This window comes from Macaca mulatta, chromosome 6, assembly GCF_049350105.2.
Source record: "Macaca mulatta isolate MMU2019108-1 chromosome 6, T2T-MMU8v2.0, whole genome shotgun sequence".
Taxonomy (NCBI): Eukaryota; Metazoa; Chordata; class Mammalia; order Primates; family Cercopithecidae; genus Macaca; species Macaca mulatta.
In genome coordinates, this window is record NC_133411.1 from 4,883,177 (window position 1) to 4,901,054 (window position 17,878).

Here is a 17,878-nt window from a genome sequence, read left to right on the forward strand (position 1 = left end):
CACTTTGTTCTCCTCTGAAGTGGTTCACAAGCAGTCAAATTGCTTCTCAATTTTGTCTGAGACCTTGCGGACAAGGTCTTCTTATGAATGATCAGAATTTACCTGCTCTAAGCAGCCTGTGTCATTCAGCATTTATAAAGCAGAGTTCTAAGGGGCTCCCATAATGGATTAGAAAGGACTGATCCTAATGCTTCCTGTCCATTGCATGAAGCCAGAGGTGGTTTGTTTAAGAACACTTTGGAGAAAGTGCTCCATTTGAAGAAAGGGTCTGAGGTGTCCTGAAAAGTCCTAAACCCAGCTGAATGCATTCTCTGCTCTTCCTCTTAGGTTTCAGTTGGATTGATTTACATCATGGGTTTTTCTACCCTCTGTCTCTTTGCTTTTCTTGGGTATAAACTTGTTCCAACGTGGGGAAAATGCCAGCTCTTCTGAAGTTACAGCATCTTACCCTTCCAATTGCCTCGTGAAGCTCTTGAGGCCTAACCTTTGCAACACACCCTTCTGAGGGGACTCACCACTGTGTTTACGAGCTGCGACTTGTGCTCTTGTTCATAGCTTCTCCTTGAGGTAAACGCTGCTCTCGTTTCTTGTCTTGTGGTGGCCCCATGCCCATGCTGCTGGTTTTCCAGAGTCCCTGGTTGGAGATAAGCTCCAGAAGCCTTCCTCAGTGTCTGGCGCTGAGATGTGATCCATATAAAGGGACAGAGAACCTTACATTCCTGGGTGTTCTCCATGTTCCCCCATTTATGGCATCCACATCTCCCCAGGACTTGCCGGCTGAGGGTACATGTGTGGTCACTGCTCCAGAACGAAGGCATTGCTCGGGCTTCCTTGCTCTCATCTACCAAAGCAGGGACCCTGTACAGCTCCCTTTCATCATCTTCCTTGTGGATCCTCCAGCATCCTCCCCACCAGGCCCCAACTGCTGAGCTCTGCCCGTGACTGCAGTGGAGGACTCCGCCCTGCCATCGACCCAACACATCCATCCCGACTCCACCGATCCTGCCCCGTGGTGGGCTCTCTGCATGCCCCCAAAGTCACAGTCTTCATGCATCCAAGTGGTCTTTTGGGCCCCATAGAGGCCGGTATCAGGGCTTCCTCCCTTCTTTATGCCAACCATCATCACCAGGATGGGCACAGGCCAGGCTGCTTCTCTCTGCTCCCTTCAGAAGGGGTGCCCTGTCCACCATTAACCTGAAGCTCTCCTGGTCAGGAGGCTCACACAGGAGTGAGGGGCCAGAGGGTGGCCAACTCGCCATCCCCTCAGGCTGACCTGCCAACGTCTTTCCTGGCAGTCACCCGTTCTTAAAAGATGCTCTTCTGGGCCTTGTGCAATGGGGATTCTGATGGGACTGTGGCCATGATGCTCCTGGTCTTCTGGGCGACCTAACCTCTGTCCCAGGGCTCAGCTGAGGCCCACAGGATGCTTCACACCATAGAAGGCTGTGGGTTGTAGGACAGTGTGTGAAAAGAAGCGTGTGGAGGATGCTAAGAATGAAAAGAAGCACGTGGGGGCTGCCCTGGGGCCGTGGAACTAGTGGGTCCTAAAGACCAAATTTCTCACGCATCCAACAGGGCAGCTTAGCATGAACAGGGGTAGAACCCAAATGGTGGGAAAGACTGACACATTCCCTACGACCAAAACTGTGAGTGGTTTTACCTCGACATGGAGCCAGAAACAGGGAGAAGCTCCTAGAAAGAAGAGATGAAGGTGCATTTCGGGGGCAGCAGAATAGAGGCGTATAGTTGTGAAGAAGACAACATTTTGAACCTGACATACCTCAGACATGCCGGAAGTTTCTCGTTCACACAAGACACTTGACTTTAAAACATACTGGTGTTATATGGAACAACTCAGATGAAATAGCCTTGTGCTCCTGATGTGATGTTGAATAAAGACCCTAGAAAAGGTGGTTCCACAATTTTGCAAATTTGCCTTGGAATCCTTTCGATGTGTCTTTGGGTGGCTTATAGGAGAGACTTGAAACCGTGGCCTCAGCACTGACCCCCAGTTGCCCCACGCGGCCGGGCCTGGCTGTTCGAGAATGATGCCATCCCAGCCTCTGCTTCATGCTGTCAGCTTTTGTAGAAAATTCCCACTCACTTAAAATGACACATAAGTTCTGACCCTCATAGAATCTATGCCTTTGAGAAAGATAAAGTTTTTTATTGTGACATGGGTTCTTCTGTGGAGATCGACATCAGAACAGGTGGTGAGCGGTTCACACCCTCCATGCTTGGTCCTGCTCAGAGAGACTCGGATCCACCCTCTGTGCAAGGAATGCTGTCCACATGGGGACCCCTAGACGCAGACAGGATAAATGAGCCCCTGGATCCCCCAGCAGGTGAAGCCTGTGTTCACTTATTTATGTTTATTTTATTTTTCCATAATTTATTGGGGTGCAAGTGGTATTTGGTTACATGAACAAGTTCTTTAGTGGTGATTTGTGAGATTTTGGTGCACCCATCACCTGAGCAGTGTACACTGCACCATATTTGTAGCCTTTTATCTCTCGGCCCCACTCGCACTCTTTCCCCCATGTCCCCAAAATCCATTGTATCATTCTTAAACCTTTGTGTCCTCACAGTTTAGCTCTCACATATCAGTGAAAACATACAATGTTTGGTTTTCCATTCCTGAGTTACGTCACTTAAAATAATAGTCTTCAGTCTCATTCAGGTCACTGAAAATGCTGTTAATTCATTCCTTTTATGGTTACATAGTATTCCATCATATATATATATATATATACACACACACACACACACACACACACACACACACCACGGTTTCTTTATCCACTCATTGATGGAGGGGCATTTGAGTTGGTTTCACAATTTTGCAATTTTAAATTATGCTGTTATAAATACGTGTGTGCAAGTATCTTTTTTCAAATAATGACTTTTTTTCTGCGGGGTAGATACCCAGTAGTGGGACTGCTGGATCACATGGTAGTTCTACTTTTAGATACTTTTTAATGTTTAAACCTCCTACCTGTAGGACTCTCCAAGCACTTCAGACATTAGCGGCTTGAGAGTGGGACCCTTCTATCTCTGGAAATGGCTGGAAGCAACACCAGCAAAACATGATGCCTGGATGCAGATCCCTGTGTGGGAGATTTAGGCAGTGGCTTTCAGAGTTTGAATCGTGAACCACAGCAACAATGGATTCTGCACCGTGGCCCAGTTCGCATCAACGCACAGCGAGGTGGAGCAGCGCTCACCCCGTGAGGGATGCCTACGCTCGCTATGTAGCATGCACACTGTAGCTTTTATTCTGATTCATTCAAATAAAAGGCTACCGATCTAAAAAATGTCTCTACAAGGGATCTCCACAGCTAGAAAAACCCAAGTTCGTTGCTCAAATGAGCAGAAATGTTAGATTAAACCCGTGGAATATTTAAGAAACAAAACCCTGTTTAAGGAAGTGCGGCTTCAAGTCCCACAGGAAATAGCTGGTAGATTTAAATGGTGGGCATGCTAGTCTCAAGAGTTAATTTTATTTTCATTGAGATACCATAAATTCAGATACCATAAAACTCACCGTGTTTAGGTGTGCAATCCAGTGGATTTTAGTACATTCACAAACTTGTGCAAGCAGCACAACTGTCTAATTCCAGAACCCTTTAGTCCTCCCCCGAAAAAGCTCTGCATTTGTTTAATTTTACGGAGTGTCTAGAGTGTCTGAGATCATTTATGTGACCACAATATTTATTGAGAAGTTTTCAGAATTTTTTTGTAGGCTCTGTAGTAGCTAAAGGGTAATACGGACATTTCTACTGAAAGTTGCCTTTCAAAATGGACAGAAAGCTAACTGAGGTTTAAGGTGTAAATATGTAACATCGTTAAAGAAAAACCAACTGTTTTCATTTCTGACATCTCTATTCACACAAACGGCCAGCTAGTACTTAGAGCATGAAGTATGCTGCCGGCGAAGTCTCCTGGAGGCCACTAGATTCAAATGTTGGCAGAAATATTATCTTGGCAAATACTAAGTGTGTAAGAAATGCCATTAAAGCTAGGAAAGCAAGGCATTCATTGACCAATAACAATTATGGATTATCTATTTGTGCAGCTCAGAAAGTATGTCTTCTCTGCTTCTTTTCCTGAGCTACCAAGAGAATTAATTTAATTCAAGTTTTGTCTCATAATTTCAAGTCAGACCACCCTCTGGGCATCAATCTCAGGCTGGCTTTATCAACAGCAACAAAACTCTGACAGTTTGAAGCTTGCATCTAAAAACACACAGCGAGTGAGGCTTTCAAAAAGAGCGAGCATTGACTTTCAAAACAGCTCTGTCTATTGCATGCAATCTTGATAAGGGTATTTCGCAATGAAGCATTTGCTGGGCGGGTGACTGATAGCAAAGCTGTGTTTCCTGGGGAAAAATGTGGCATCTTCAGTTTATATCAACTCGCTCTCATCTGAGACAAAACTGTAAGTAAAAGGCAAAAGTTTATCCTCTACTGCGTTGTTATGGTCCAGGATGTTTCTTCTCATGCTCTTTAAATGAAAGAAAGTGGCTGCTTCACTATTGGAATGCCAGGGAGTTCAGCTGCTGTTGTTAGAATGACTTCCTGGTGGCACAGCCATGGCCAAGTGACCTTGTTTCCATGAGAATCCGTGGTTTTATGTTCAGGTCTAGATCATTCTCTAGTTAAACGATGAGGCTCGGGTCAGCCCCTTGGGGCCAGCAGCGACCTTTCTGGGGAAGGTGGTGGCTGCTTGCTATCCGGTTACTTCTGAAGACTTCGTGGTAAAGTTACCTAATTGAGAAATTTCCCTCCTTTTGGAGAGAATTTACACACATACCAAGAATGGCTTTGGGGAGCTATTTCACTGCCAGGGAGTCGATTTAAACAACAAAAAGTCAAGTCATCCTGCCCTTTTCTGCCTGTTCGCTGCCTGCGTGTGGGGCCCCATGAAGGCTCGGAGCTATCAAATGAAGAAAAATGGACCTTCGCCTTACAACTTTATTGGCACCCCATTCCCCCTGCATGGAAGTTTTCATAAGAGGCCTGGCAAATGGTTTTGAAATAGCTGTGGTATCTGGCAGGAAGGAGTGTGCACAGGCTAGATGTGCCGTTTCCATTTCATTCTTCAGCTGTGGGTCCCTGCCGTGATGGATGGCAGATAGCGCCTGCTTGCCTAGGATGGGGACAGATGCCGTTGGAAACAGGTCAGGTAAACTTGAGCTGCTAGATTCACCCCGATGAAACTCATTAGCTCCTGGCTCTCTGAGCACTTCTTTTCAAAGTTAACACTCTGGGCTTTCAAAGAACAGATTCCTGCTGCGAGCTCGCCCAAAGCTAACTACCAAAAGCTATCGCATTTACCCCTCTTTGCTCCTGGTGATTCACAGAGAAGGTACTAGACACACGTTTTAAATATAAGCCTTTGCTACTTCTCTCTTGTCTGCTTATGAAGACACCAGCCATAGCGTGTTAGAGGCATGGAGCCACCATTTCTGTAGCGGAGTTCCACTGCACCTTTTCAGGAGGAGTGCTGGCCAGGAGAGAGGGGCCACAGCAGCCCCCTCTGCCGTCCCTTTGTCTTGCCACGGTAGCCCCTCTTCCTGGGTGTCAGCTTCTCAGCACAGTCCTCAATGACTGAAGCTTCAAATGCAATATACCAGTTAGAGTTTTGGCCAAAGTTGCGGCAGTGACTTTAAGGCAAGTTTGTAGAGAATGAACTTGACTCCTGAGATGAATCATTTTTTCAATAGATGAATATTGTTCTAAGAACAAAAAGTTGAGAATATTGAAAATGTAATCTGTTGGTGTGTCCTAATGCAAACTTAGACATTCTAGAAAATGCACAGCTCTTTGTTTTAAAATCATCACAAACACAATAAGAACAGGAGCATAGAAACTAAGGTTTGATATCCATACTTGGTGCCCATTGTAGGCTGGGGCTAATCCAAACCAATCAATATCTAACTAAAAGAATTATTTTGTTTGATGTATAAAAATAAGATTATGTAATTAGAATTGGATAGACCAGAGCTTGAATCTTTTCTCTGACGTTGTTGATCTGGTGGCTGAGTTTCAGTTTTATTATTGGTCAAATGTGGGATCATGTTATTTATCAGGTAATGTTATTGTAGAAACAAATAAGAAAGCTCCTCACATGGTAGGTAAACCACCCAGCAAATAAGATGCAGCTGCACTTTTGTAATTTTGCTTTTATTTTTTTAGAGACAGGGCCTCACTCTGTCACCTAGGCTGGAGTGCAGTGATGAGATAATAGCTCACTGCAATGTCAAACTCCTGTGCTCAAACAATCCTCCCACCTCAGCTTTCTGAGTAGCTGGGACTACAGGTGCGTGCCACCAGTGTGGCTAATTTTCTAAAAAATATTTTAGGAATGAGGTTTCGCTATGTTGCCCAGGCTGGTCTCAAACTCCTGGGCTCAAGCAATCCTTCCACGTCAGTCTCTCAAAGTGCTGGAGTTACAGGCATGGGCCCCCACGTGAGGTCCCAATTACACCCTTGGAACTCACAGCAATTCATTGGCATATCACCACGATTGTCCTTAGTTCAAAGACCAGTAAAGACATATTTATCACAAGCCGTAGCCTCCAATTAAACATATATTTGAAGCCAAGATCCATCATTACTTGCTTTGGAGAAGGTGTCACCTGTCTAAGAGTCTAGGAAGGTTTCATGAGTATGGAATCTTAGGAACTTCCACCTTTGAGAATTAGAAAAATGTGCCTATTTGCTTTTGCACTCTCTCCTGCCCTGATCTGCCATATCACGTATGGCCGAGGGATCTGTGGGCTCCTGGCAATAGTTCCAGGTAGCCCAGATGGGAGGGCCCAGGATGGGCAGCCACTGCTGTGGAATCTGAGGCTTGTCACAGGAAAAATGGGGATTAACGATGGGCAATTGGCGGGCTCCCGGATGGAAAGAACATCTACGAGGAGAGAGCAATACTCTGGTGTGAAAATGCCCGCTTGGCAAGGGGGGTGTGACTCACTGACATTCACAAGGTCATCTGGAGGCCATTCCCCAGCCTCTGTTGGATGTGCTGCCTGCCCCTGGCCTGCCTGGCATCACTTTCAGTTTGTGTTGCTTTCCTGGAACGTCAGGGCTATGGCCGTTTGTGCAGCGCAGTTGTGGAGGGAGCTGCGGGACGCTCCCCACTGTGCTCTGCAGGGCTTTGACTGGACATCTAGGGAAAGTCTGGCCACCTGGCCCAGCCTTGTCTACGCTTCGGTGAAATAGTCGCACCTAGAATGAGACGCACGATGCACACATAGGCCGACCCACCCTGGCAGGACGATGATGTCATGCTCCTTGGCGTGACTGTCATGGCTTTCAGCTACAGGCAGAGCCCAGGCCAGGAGGAAAGGAGGGGCAGCCCAGGCAAGGCAGATGTCTCTCTTTTTCCTACTGCAGAAAGGGAAGACTCCCAATGAATGGACCCCATCTGCGCTTGGCTATGACTTTCCATCAAAGTCAGGATTCTCCTCTTCTCTAGAATCCCATCCTTTAGGTGGGCTGAGAAGTTTGCAGATGTATAGCAAACCTCTTGAATGATTTTATATTTCTGAGATTTAAAAAAAAAAAAAAAAAGGCCGGGCATGATGGCCCACACCTGTAATCCTAGCACTTTGGGAGGCCGAGGAGGGCAGATTGCCTGAGCTCAGGAGTTGGAGACCAGCCTGGGCAACGTGGTGAAATCCTGTCTGTACTAAAATACAAAAAATTAGCCCTGCGTGGTGACACGTGCCTGTAGTTCCAGCTACTCAGGAGAATAGCTTGAACTCGGGAGGCGGAAGTTGCAGTGAGCCGAGATCGCGCCACTGCACTCCAGCCTGGGTGACAGAGTAAGACCCCATCTCAAAAAAAGAAAAAAAAAAAAAAGACTCTAAGAAGAAAATGTGCCTATCCATAGAGCTGTGAAAGTCTTCCCTCAAATGGCCATGGGAAGCTGAGTTCATTTGCTGTTTGCATTAGATGAAAACGAGGGTGCTCTGTGAGCCTTGTTACTTCTGGGGTTCCTATGTATGGCTGGCTCCTAAAATATGCATGAGGCCTGTATACACATTTGCAACTTGGAGTTACCATTTCCATTAAGTCTCAGGGTTAAAAAAATAAGTAATCATTACATGAAATGGGTGTTTCTTTTGGCAAAATAAAAATCTGAAAGATACTAAAATTACACAGTTCATTTCAACCAGATGCTGGCCAGTCCTTCCTCAGAAATCCGGTCCTTGCACTGCCTGGGAATACAAACAGATGCTCTCTGGCACTTCATTATTGGATCGCGAGCACATTGATGTTGCATAAAGGGCATTGTAGAGTAATGTTTGCCATGCTCCATGCCAATTGCAGGCTGAGATTGCTACAGCATCATGGAACAGATGGAAGTTAAAGTCATCGCTAAGCTCCAGTCTCCATTTCTTTTGATGAAGAGCTCCAAAGATAGCTTTAAGTGAACTTTCAAAGGTAACTTTCTGGGCTTCTAAAATGCATAAAATTTATGGAGGGTATTGCACTAAAGCATGAGAAATACTTAGGTACGCCTCTTATTTGTCGTCTTTTGGGGACTAGACTATGTACAGGCTTATTGGTAAAGCTCTTTTCTAAATAATGTGTTTGTGCACCCTTGGTTCAGCTATCATTTCTGAGACTATCCCCATTTTCCTTGCCTCCATGAAAGGGAAACCTTACTGGAAGGTTGCAGCAGGTGGAGGTGGCTGTGTGCAAGCCTCTGGCGTTCTGCTAGCAGGGCGCTGCTTGCAGTCTCACTTAGCAACTAGAGTAATGGGTAGATCTGGCATTAGGGGAGATTGAAAGAGAATAATTTATTTTCGTGAAACTCCCAACCTCAATGAACTGAAGAGCCCACACAGCAGTGCTTAAGAGCCTGTGGGTCAGGACTTGTCAAAATTGGATTTAAAGTCCTAATTCTGATACTCACACTCTCGGCACCCCCCGCAAGTTGCTGGCTATTAATATTTCTGAGCTTCAGGTTCTGTGTCTACTGTTTAATAATAACCCTGACTTCACAGGGTGGTTGAGTGGTTACATGGGAAAACCATTTCAAAAACATTGCATGGGGTGGCTGGAGACTGTACCTATGGGCTGTCACTGCCGTGCACACACACGTGTGTGTGTGTTTTCACAAGCATGCCCAAATATGCATAAAAATACCAAATATTACCAAGAACATAAATATCTAGCATTCCAGATGTTGTTATTTACCACAACTCTCATTTCCTATTTCATACGACTTTTCCTCACAGACAGGCAATTTCTTTTGTGAACAGCGTTCTCCTTAGTGGATAAAGAAGCACTGTTAGCATAACCCAAACACTTCTAATCCACTCATGTTTTAGCCACGCCATGCTTTGGATCCACTTCTCTAAAGACCAATGGAAAAGAACACCTCGGCCTTGAGTGGGGTTTTTCCCTCCGGCTTAATTGTCAGTGAAAATATCACTTTCAGTCTTGCCTGGGATCAGAATCTGGAGCTGTGATGTCCACAGCATCCTCCCCTTTGGCAGGATGGATATCCATCCCTTTCTCTTAAGTGGAACACTAGTATGTTCAAAAATCAAAATCATAAGGCACAGAAAGACAAATATCATGTGTTCTCACTGATTTGTGCAAGCCCAAAATGGTAATCTCATGGAGGCGGAGAGTAGAATGACAGGCCCCAGTGGGTCTGCTGAGAAGGGGGTGTGTGGGGAGGGTTGGTAAATGAGAACAAATCTGCAGTCAGATAGAAGGAATGAGGTCTAATGTTCCATAGTACAGGAGGGTGACTCTACAGTAAACAACAGTGTATTGTATATTCCAAAATAGCTAGAGGAAAATATTTGAAATGTTCCCAACACAAATAAATGATAAATGCTGGAGGTGATGGACACCCAAACACTCTGACTTCATCACTATACATTTCACGCATGCATCAAAAGAACCTGTGCACCCCCATGCATCTGCGCCAACATTATGCTTCAATACAAACTACAAAACAATCCTATCTGGAAACAGGTGAGTGATGTCTGTCTTGGTATTGGAGTGTCTGGTTCCGGAGGACAGTGGGTTGGGAAGGAGACAGGGGCCTGAGCGTCTGGCCCAAAGAAAGGGACCTCAGTGTCCAGGGAAGAGACAGAGGGGCTCCTGGCCAATGGTGTCCTCCATCCCAACCTGCCCCTTTTGTTTTCATGTCAAGGAACTGAGATCGAATGACCCCACCTGTCAGTTCACTGGAACTGCCATGCCCTGATATTGACGTGAAAGGGGTATGCTAATGTCCCAGTGAGAAATACTTGAACATTCTTACTGAAGCTCCCCTGTGGCAGGACAGACAGCCAAGAGTATGCTGAGATTGCTTAGAAATGTGCTTTTCTAGAACATAGACTTTGTCATCAAGTTGCATGATCATCCAGTAATCTTATGTATTATTTTAATAACTAAAATGGTTTCTCCCCGCTCCCTGCCAAGTTTACTTCCTGAGATTGTAAACAGCATGAGATGGAGGTTAAACTGGGCTTTTCCTTCAGTCACAGTCTTCAGTATTGTGCTGAAGTTTTGTCGAATTGAATTACTAACTCAATTTATATCCATATACATATATCAGTATGTTTATGCCAATACCCATGTCTGTATTTATATATTTCTGTATGTATCAATATCTTTACCTATCTATATCAATATCTTTATTAATATAATTATCTACATCAAATCAATACCTGTATATCTATATCTATATTCAAATGTATCTATCTCTACCTAGATCTTTATCAGTACACCAGCACTAATATCTATGCCAATATAATATAATTGCCTGTATCTGCATCAGTATCTAGATCAATATCTGTATCAGTGTAAATATCTACATGATCTATACATCCACCCACGTCCACACTCACATCCACATACACTTCCACACTCACATCCACATCCACATCCACACCCACATCCACATCCACACTCACATCCATATCCACATCCTCATCCACATCCACACCCACATCCACACTTACATCCTCATCCACTCCCATATCCACACTCATACCCACATCCACACTCACATCCACATCCACACTCACATCCACATCCACACTCACATCCACACTCACACCCACATCCACACTCACATCCACACTCACATCCTCATCCACACCCACATCCACACTCACAATCACATCCACACTCATGTCCACACTCACATCCACATCCACACTCACACCCACACCCATATCCACACTCACATCCACATCCACACTCACATCCACACCCATATCCACACTCACATCCACATCCACACTCACACTCACATCCACACCCACATCCACACTCACATCCACACTCACAATCACATCCACACTCACATCCACATCTGCATCCACACTCACAATCACATCCACACTCACAATCACATCCACACCCACATCCACATCCACACTCACAACCACACTCACAATCACATCCACACTCACATCCACATTCACAATCACATCCACATCCACACTCACATCCACACTCACATCCACATCCACACTCACAACTACACTCACAATCACATCCACACTCACATCCACATTCACAACCACACTCACAATCACATCCACACTCACATCCACATCCACATTCACAATCACACTCACAATCACATCCACACTCACATCCACATCCACATGCACAATCACATCCACATCCACACTCACATCCACACTCACATCCACATCCACACTCACAACTACACTCACAATCACATCCACACTCACATCCACATCCACATTCACAATCACATCCACACTCACATCCACATCCACACTCACAACCACACTCACAATCACATCCACATCCACACTCACAGCTACACTCACAATCACATCCACACTCACATCCACATCCTCATCCACACCCACATCCACACTCACACCCACATCCACACTCACGTCCACACTCACATCCACATCCACACTCACAACTACACTCACAATCACATCCACACTCACATCCACATCCTCATCCACACCCACATCCACACTCACACCCACATCCACACTCACGTCCACACTCACATCCACATCCACACTCACATCCACACCCATATCCACACTCACATCCACACTCACACTCACATCCACACTCACATCCACACTCACAATCTCATCCACGTCCACACTCACATCCACATCCACACTCACAACCACACTCACAATCACATCCACACTCACATCCACATCCACATTCACAATCACATCCACATCCACACTCACAATCACATCCACATCCACACTCATAAGCACATCCACACTCGCATCCACATCCACATCCTCATCCACACCCACACTCACATCCACACTCACACCCACACTCACATCCACACACCAACACTCACACCCACACCTCTACCTCTATCTGCAGTGGTTTCATGAACTTTATCTTTGTAAAAGTCATACCCAAGGAAAGGGCCACTAATTCCTGTTTAACAATTGGTCTTTTAAGAGATAATTTTCTTCTTAACATCAGTTTCCAGAAAAACAGTCTGCATTAGATGCACAGGATTTTAGAGACAAGAAAACAGTCATTCCAGTGACTTCGTCCACAATGTCTGGGAGCAATGTGTTTCATCCATGTACGTGTATTTGGAATGAGGACCTCAGAGTATGTTGATACCTCAGCCATCCGGCCGTGGCTGACCTTGTCCCTAGCTTGCAGTGCTATCCATGGACAGCAGGTCACTGCTGCTCACTCCTTGTGCCCAGCCGCCCAGCTCTGGTATTAAACACACCTCCGTGTGTATCAGGGTCTAGGAGCTCTGCGTCTTAGCTACGCCACAGAGCTTCAACATTCAATCAGAAGGAAATCTACAGGTACCACTAAAAAGGAAAAGCCAACTCCAGGAAACACTGAGACACTTTCAGAGTTTCTGTGGGAATTTCACTTGGTGAAATCACTTACATCTGTCTACGAGAAACCCCCCCCAGGAGTGTTAATGCCATTTTTTCCTCTCTTCCCCTCAGTGGAAATCAGGGATCAATCCTCGGAGCCCCTCATTACTTGACACGGGAACCCAGGTGTGAGCGTGATTAGTGGCGTTTGGGGTGTTTTCTGGGACAAGGCTGTGACCCACAGTTGCGTTAGTCCGCCAGGCCGCCAAACCAGGTGCTCCTCCCATGCTTTTTCAGGCAGAAAATCTCTTAAATTGAATAATTGTCATTTTCCAGCCCTCAGTGAGGCCAGAAATCACTAGAAATCTCATTTAAACTTTCCCTCCTCGTTCTCAAGCAAATTTACAACAGCGGCCAGTTCTTTTGCAAGATCGCTGGAGAGAATTCATCATCAGAATAGAGAGATTTTTCTCCATTGTTGAGCCAACTACCTTCCATCAATTTTTTCATCATTTCACCCATCTTATGATGACCTTCCTTGGATAAAAAAGCCCAGCTCTAACTCTTTCTTTCTGCCGGCAGAGCCTCCCTGTGTATGATATGGTTAATATTGATTATAAATCACAATCAACTCTGCAGGTCCTGCTCATCCCCCCGGACTTCCCTTGCTCACCCTCTACAGAAACTATTCTCTACCCTTCACCTGCTGTGAAATGCTATTTTGAATATTTCTTCTTTAAAATGGAATCACCACTTCCAATTGTATTTATCTAGATTCCAAAACCATCACGATGACTTCACGTCAGTGCCAGCAGACAGTCGTGGAATACAATGCGTGCTCTCTGCCGCTGACAGCAATAGCGGTGATCTAATTTATCCGGCGACTGGAGGAAATTCTCTGTATAGGCTCTGGGTCCCTTTGGATTAGTGACTCCAAGGTCAACTGGAGGAGAAAGGAGGCAAGGCTGAGGGTCACCCGCTCCTGTCTCATTTGCATGGTCTTGAATATATGGTTTTAGGAAACATGCGTTTTTGATCTATGATGTCAAAATTCTTCAATGATTTTTTGTACAGATGTGCACAATAGAGGAATGAAATACAATATTGACAATTTGTGGCCTCGCTTTTTTTTTTTTTTCAAGTTTTCTCCAGTGACGCTAAATTCAACTTTGACCACTTGGGTTTTTAACGTTACTTTAAAAATCCCAACCACAATTAGTTCCTCCAAGGCTGATCTGATTGTAGGCACATTATTCCTGAGGCTAAAGATAGAGTCATTTTCCCATCTAGCTGACTTTAGCACAAAAATACAACTGAATCACAAGCAATGAAATTTTATCTATTCATTTTATCTATTCAACTGTCTTCTTTCTCTACTAGAGTTAATAATACTAGGTTTTACTCCTTCCTCCTAAATAACATAAAATATATGAAATTGAAATTAGCACATCTCCAGGATGATTAGGTCTTGAGTGGATTTTATTAAATTTACTCACATGCTGTTCATTTTTTCTTAACCACAGAGAGTGTGTGGAACTAGGCTTCTTTTCTATTTCTTATAGTAATAGAGAGAAGCTTTTTTCTTTTTCAGTAACAAACCAAAAACAACAAATAAAGCCATGGAAAGCTGTTTGAAATAAAAAGAAAGCAGTGATTATAGCATTATCAAAACTAAGAAGAATGATAAAGAACTTTAACTGACACTTTACATCATGCTATGCTCTCTGCTAAGAACTCCTTACACAGGCTGGGCCTAGCGGCCTGTAATCCCAGCACTTTGAGAGGCCAAGACAAGAGGATAGCTTGAGCTCAGAGTTTGAGTCCAGCATGGGCAAGACAGCAAGACCTTGTTTCTATTAAAAATACAAAAATCAACGGGGTAAGGTAGTGCATGCCCGTAGTCCCACCTACTCTGGAGACTGAGACATGGGAATCACTTGAGCCTAGGAGGCAGAGGTTGCAGTGAGCTGAGATTGCACCACTGCACTTCAGCCTGGGAAACCGAGCCAGACCCTGTCTCAAAAAAAAAAAAAAAAAAAAAAAATTCCTTTTTAAAGAACTTCTCACATAGACCTGGTTATGGCTGGTAATCCTTCTTCAGTGAGGAGGAAGGGAGGGTCATTTTGTTCCAAATGTTGATGAAACTCTGCCAACATCTGTGGAAGAACAAGAGGGGCCTACAGATGATGGGGGCACCCACCAGAGAAGAAGCAGCAAACATTAGTCCCAGGGGGCCAGAGTCGGCACAAGACAAGGAGGCATTTTCTGGGAAGGTGAAGGGACTGGGAAGTGCAGTTTGGGGTTGGGGCAGGACACAGGGGAGGATGTTTAGGAAGATGGACAGGTCCCTTCAGCCTCCAGGTGTGAAGCCGGGAGCATCAATGGGCACCAACGGGCACAGGACACTGAGCGTGGGTTCCTGCAGCCATGCATGTCCCAGTCCTGGCACATGCCCCAGTACTGGGACTCTCACCAGGCATGGGAAGCCCAAAAAAGTGTGCTGGAGAAGTCCCACTCAGGAGTTTCCATCATGGAGCAGCCAGTACCAGTACTTCAGGCAGCCACCATGGGTTTAAAGAAATAAAAATAAGAGACATCAGGCATTTGGAAGAGAGAATTGGGAAGATGTGTTGGCCGAGCAACCATGAGCATGAGGAAAGCATGGCACAGGGGCCAGGGCTGCAGTCTTCATCACGGTCCATGTAAATACTTCTAGTTTAGGGGACAGAGGTGGTGGTAGTGGAGGGAAAGACCAGGAACCACAACATAGGCTTCCTTATGTCCTTTTACCTCAAAACAAAAACAAAGCAAAATAAGCAAACAAAATGCTTTCTCAAGGCAAAAAGTGCCTCTCACCAATAAGCACCTCCCTTTTTCTGGATTTCCAGGGAACAAATCTGAAAGTCCTGAGGCCTGTTAGGAAAGGCAGAGATGCCACCTGGGCTTGCTCGTTTCTCTGGCTAAGATTCATGCCTGCGTAGCGGAGGGGCCATGAGATCCATGTAAATGTCCTCTTCAGACAGTTTTGATGGGAAAGCATTCTTTGAGCTTTGGGTAACATTGTGCAGATCATAGTATTTTAAAATGGGGCGACTGTCACCTTGTGGGTCATCCAGGCCAACCATGCTAGGTTGCAGTCACAGAGAAAGTAAGTGTCCATGGGGACTTAGAGGTGGCTCTGCAGCTAAAGCCTCAAGTCCCTTCAAGAGCTGACCATGATGATGGGGTTGGTTCATTCCCACCAGTTCTAAGGGTAAATGTTGCATTTTCCTGCAATGAATGTGACTTTAATCCAGGCATCTGTGCTGCAGTCTATGGAGATAACTACTCTCAGGTCAATTGCTGCTGCCCTGAGCTTCTGAGAAGGTTCTGGAACTTACAACAAAGGACAGATTGTCTGAGCCTCCCAGGCTTGGGCCTGGGGTGACGGGCAACCATCTCCTGCCTCTGGAGTGGATGTGCTGGGTGGAAGGTTGGCGGGTAAGACCTGCTTCCTCAACCGATATGCTCACACTCCTGGTTGGAAGGACCTTCAGTAAAGTGGCTAGCTCTGGCCAGGCCACCCTACTGTTTAAACGCTTCTTAAGGCCATCAAGTCTCAGGGAAAGGCTGGAGATCTTTGTTGGCTACAGAAACTTTGAGAATCTGATGAGACATTTAAACACTTTCCAGGGCTCACAGCTGGCTTGAAGTCCACTAGTTTCCTCTTCTAGCTCCTTAAGGGAGAGTGCAAAGGGCACTTGTCTTTTCAGGCATGCAGTTTCCCCCCATATAAAATAAAGCTTTTGCTTCAAGTGACTGTGAAGGACTGTCCCACTCACCATAACATGATTCTAAGGGGAAGTCTCAGCTCAGCTTTCCATATCTCTCTGAGAACTGACACTCTGAATGTATTTTGGAGCTCAGTTCTCCTATGGAGAGCCTACTAGGCAAAAAACTGTGTAATGAAAAAGGTGACCATTTTTGTAAGTGCAGATCTATGTTGCTACATCTCACCCACATAAATTGCAGGCAACCATGGGAGATTTAGTACCTCCAAGTAGGAAGGTGGGTCGTGTGATACAGTGAGTCTGGCTCAAAAAGGCTGGCTCTGAATTTACCAGCTTTGTGAACTTAGACAAGTTACTCACCCGCGTTGAGCCTTGTTTCCTCCTTTGGAAACAGAGAATAGAATCTTCCAGAGTCATTGTGAGGAATAACAGAGAAACTGCATGTGAAATACATAGTGCCTTGCCTGGCACTTACTAACCCCCCAAGAGATACTAGATGTGATGATGATGATGATGAAGCTGTTACAATCATGATTTTTCATAGAAGAAACAACTGTACTCCATATACTTTTTAGGGAGAAAATGAGAGTTCACAAACATTAACAGAGAGTAGTGAAAGGGGTTTCAGATTTCAGAGAGACTTGAGAGGGGTGGGAATGGCTATGGGCTGAAAACAGCAGGGCCCGCACCTCACTTTATTTTCTGCGAATGACACACTGGATGCAACCAGAGAGTGTGACCTCAAAGGTCGGCGTGGAGACAACAGCATTGTTGGAAGAGAATGTGAAAAATAGCTTAAGGAGAGAATCAGAAATGCATACAGGGGACTGTTACCTTTGGGTAAGCAAATGTTTTAAAATTGTAGATGTGTTAAACCTGAGATTAAAGGTAATTTTAATGTTGCTATTTCAGGTAATAAATTTGGTAAAAGTAGAACAGCAACATCTTGTTAAAGGTGAAAAATAAGCTTAATGTTTTCTCTAAAAGTGAGATGCCAAAATGTCATTGAACACGAGCAGTTAATCTGCTCTTTTAACCAGAATGCTCTGCCTGTTGTCACTACAACACTGAGCTCATGTGTCTGTGTCACTGATCCTTCAATGATTCAATGAAGACCTTACATTGTATTTTAATGAGTACGTTAAAATTCTTAAAATTGGAACATGAATCAACGATATATAAAATAGAATAACTAATATGCATTTATTGTTTAGCATTCTTTCTGTTAATTAAGAGCATGTCCAGATTC